We start from the raw sequence: 4435 nt of genomic DNA on the forward strand, positions 1-4435 counted from the left end.
TGCTGCACTCATTCATAACACAATGCATGGCCGCTATGTAAGCAGTCTTACATAGTGTGGGGTGTGGACTCAGCCCCCTGAGCCACGATTGGCCAAAGTCACCTCGATCTCCATGAGTCGCCCCAGGACATATGGAGCTCATCACCCACCACCATCTACCAGACCTTACTTCTGTCCTTTCCATGTCCAAGATGTACAGAAGATGCAGTGTAGTCACTGTGATGGGATAGGATGTGGTCACCTCTCCTCTCTTTCCTCCTCCTATTCCATGTACACTGAGGAGTGGCCTTGGTGTCACTGTTAGCAGCACTGAAGTGTATCCTCGGCTTCTTCATCGATCGGCGAGTGTGATATTCTACCGAAACTCCTCATGCATTATGTAGAACACATGAGACCGGAGAACATGCTGCACAGGAACATCCATCTTAGTGCCGCCAACTGACACCACCACTGACACCAACACCGCTCCTCAGTGTACATGGAATAGGAGGAGGAAAGAGAAGAGAGGTGACCACATCCTATCCCATCACAGTGACCACGCTTCATCCTCTGAATCTGATCATTGCTGCAACCCAATACAGAGAAACCAAATGTGGGGGGGGGGGGGGGGAGGGGGTGGGGGAGGGAAAGGAGGAAATATTCCCATTGTCATTCACTGTGATAACTTCCTGGTTAGAGAATTAGAGGAAAACAAATGTTAGATAGATCATCTTAGTGACTGTACCATAGCAGTGACTCCTGTAGTTGGTTAGTTATTCCAGCCAATCACAGTGAACTGTGAGGTAGGAAAAACTATCACCTAAATGTCCCTAATAAATGATCTTTCCACCAATCCAACCCCCCTATGACATTGCCAGTCTCTGGGCGGAGTTCTCACATCTCCTGATTCCCCTCACATACCTTTATACAACCTCTCCATACACCAAACCCAGCATGGAGGGGCTCAGAGAAGGTGGTGGTGAAGGTGTGGAGATGTCGGATCGGGTCACACAGATCATAAAAGGAGATCCGCCCGGCCTCATAATCCAGGTATATCCTGACTCTGTTACTGAAGATATTGGTGGGTAAGAGGATCCTATTATTGTCATGTATCACCTCATAGTGATTACCACCCCTGTACAAACCCCAGGACTTCTTATTGCATCCAATCTGGGACTGCCCCCCTCTCCTGTCTATACTGGGGTAACACATCCCGAATATCCACCAATCTGTCCCCCCGACATCCACTTCCCAGTAATGTCTCCCTGAGGAGAAACTCTGACTGCTCAGCACATGAGGACGATTCTGAAATCTCTCTGTTTTTTCTGGCCGATTCTGTTTTCTATCTGACCAGGATACAGTTTTCCTGTCATCTGATATATGTAGCAAATTATCGGCTGTGTTTAAATCCAGTAATATGTCTGCAGCTCCCTGTATATAGAAGTCTACATTTACCTCTGTTATTATATCAGATAATGTGTGTAATGTGTGTGATATCCCAGCCACATCCAGACCCCCTCCATCATGGAGGAGCTTCTCATGTCTCTCTCTGTCCTCATTATCTCCATCCTCAGTATCACACAAGTCACCTGTGTCTGATTCCTGTAAGACAGTCAGTGGATCCGTCATGTTACACAGCTCCTCAATGTGACGCATCTTCCTGGACAGCTCCTCCTTCTTTATTTCCAGATCCCGGATGGATATCGAGACCCTCTCTCCGCACCCGGAGATTTCCCTCAGGACTCTCTTCTCCAGGTCTTCCAGATGTTTCCTGAAATCTCTAAACAGGACAGTGACTCTCTCAGTGTCAACAGCTGCTTCTTCTTCTACTTTCATCCTGTGTTCCTTTAGACTCTGGACTCTTTCCTCCGTCTCCTCTCTCTTTGTCAGAAGTTTCTGCAGAACATTCCTCAGTGTCTTCTTCTTCTTCTCAAAAGCCTCATTCAGCGACTCCATCTCATGTCCTTTATGTCCTCCAATCATAAAACAGGACACACAGATACAGGTCTCATCCTTAGTGCAGTAATACTCCAGGATCTTCTTATGGATGGAGCATTTCCTGCTCTCCATGGACAAGGTGGGGTCACATAAGATGTGTTCTGGGGAATTTTTGTGGACTCTCAGGTGTTTATGACACAGAGAAACCTCACAGAGCAGACAGGATCTAACAGCAGGTACAGGAGAATCCACACAGTAAGTACAGAAGATCCCGGACTCCTCTTGATCTGGCTGAGCAGACAGGAAATTCTCCACTATGTTACGTAGTGTTATGTTCCTCTGCAGTGCAGGCCGATCCTGAAACTTCTCTCTGCATTCAGGACAGGAATATCCTCCAGACCCCTCCTGTTTATCCAGCACACGATCAATACAGACCCGGCAGAAGTTGTGTCCACATTTCAGGTTTACAGGATCAGTATAAATGTTCAGACAGAAGGAACATTCCAGTTCAGCTCCTAGACTCGCAGACGCCATTGCTGATAGCAGAAAAGAGAAATGAAAGTCTCTGACACCGGGGAAGAATGCAGTTGGGATGGGTCACATTCTCCTACACAGGGTGAGGCTGATCTGTGACTTGTACTGTATTCACAGGGTTAGATATATGAATGGATATAGATAATAAAAAAATCTCACTAAGAATAATGTACCTACTTCAGAAAAATTATCATCCTGTATTGCATATCCATTGTGTCCATAGGCAGGGGCATAACTAGAGTCAGGCTCATTGGACACATGCCCCTCATTTAGTGCTGGGTGCCTGTGCCTCACATTCCAGCACTGCTCCTGATTACCAACCATTTCTTCTATTCTGCCACCTGTCAGACCAGCAGGGATATAAAAAGATATTCAGAGCGTGGCTTGATGCACGGCTGAGATGGCAGCATTCTAGAGGAGCTTTGGAGGAATCACAGCCTATAGCCCGTTTTTCTGCACTTCCAACCCCTGATAATGAGCAGACAGAGCTACCAGACACCCCACTCCAGACCATGTCACACATCAGCAGTATATATGGGCAGAAACATCTCTGACACATTTAAAAAACAGTCTCTTTCCTGGAGCATCGTGGCTGGAGGCAAGATGGCGCGGACTCCACGGCAGAAGACTTCAGTGAAGACTCCCAGTCAGCGACGGAGGACAACGGTAGGGGACCCTCACATCCTAACCTTCCCCTCACATATGCCAATATGTCCATCATAGCAGCGGACATTAAATCCACCTTCTCGGCAGCAATAACTGATCTCAAATCTAGCCTGCTGGTACTCAATGACAAGATGGCTTCTGCTGAAGCGGCGGGGAAGCATAGGGAGAAAGCGATTAGCAGACTAGAGAGAGTGACGTCCTCACATTCCTACCACTTCATTGAAATGAACAGACATTTGGAAGACCTCGATAATAGAGGGAGAAGGAACAACATTAGGGTCAGGGGGATCCCTGAAACTGTAGATAATGAACAAATCATCCCAGCCTTGCAAAGGGTGTTTAATAGCTTATTAGAGAGGCCTGAAGACACCGAGATAGAGTGTGTGAGAGCACGAAGCCCAGACACCATGCCCCCATGGGATGTGAGCTGTTGTCTGCAGAGCTTCGTACTAAAGGAAAATATCATGCAGAAGGCTCGCAGAAACTATCAGATTATCTTTAATAGGGAAACCATTATGCTTTTTCATGACTTGTCCCAAATAACTTTGAAAAACCGCAGGGCTCTGCGCCCCCTTTTAGACAAGCTCCATGAGAAAGACCTACGCTACACCTGGAACTTTCCATTTGCACTGCTGGTCACTCACAACGGTCGACAGCACTCCCTGCATTTCCCCGACGATCTACCAGAGTTCTCTCCCTCCATCTGGGACCAGTAGATCTTCTGGAGTGGTATCAAGAATTCCGCCTTCCTTCTCTGGAAAGGAGCCCTCCTTGCTCACCGTTTGCATCCCAGGAGAAATATCAGCCCAAGAAGCTGTAACAAGGCCACCAGGGAAGCTCGATCACCGCAACACCCAACAACAACAGGGCTCACTCATTCAGAGCCCCGGATGATGATGATGCTTAATGTCTGATCCACAATTTTCAGTCATAAATGCAGAAGATGGCGTTTTGACCACCGCTCCACACATGTTACCATCATTCGGTATGTACTTGTTACTATTTTATTTTATTTTACTACACCTGTTTGATTTGGAGCCGCTCTTCCTCTAGTTGGACGGGTATCTATTTTATTTTGTTTGACTCAGTCAGTTTACAATGGGAAAGGCAGCTAACGTGGATCACAAACCCAGAATATATATCTCTGGCCCCATAGCCTGACCAAACAGTCCGTGAATGGCATAGCCCAACACTGGAAGATATATTCATTGTTCGTCTACAGCTGGACTTTGGACTCTCTACATGTTGCCTTAAACTGCACCCTGCTGTTTGTTTACTTGCAAGAACTTTAATTCCACATAATACCACACAGAGACGC

The sequence above is a fragment of the Rana temporaria genome, chromosome 3 (assembly GCF_905171775.1).
Source record: "Rana temporaria chromosome 3, aRanTem1.1, whole genome shotgun sequence".
Lineage (NCBI taxonomy): Eukaryota > Metazoa > Chordata > Amphibia > Anura > Ranidae > Rana > Rana temporaria.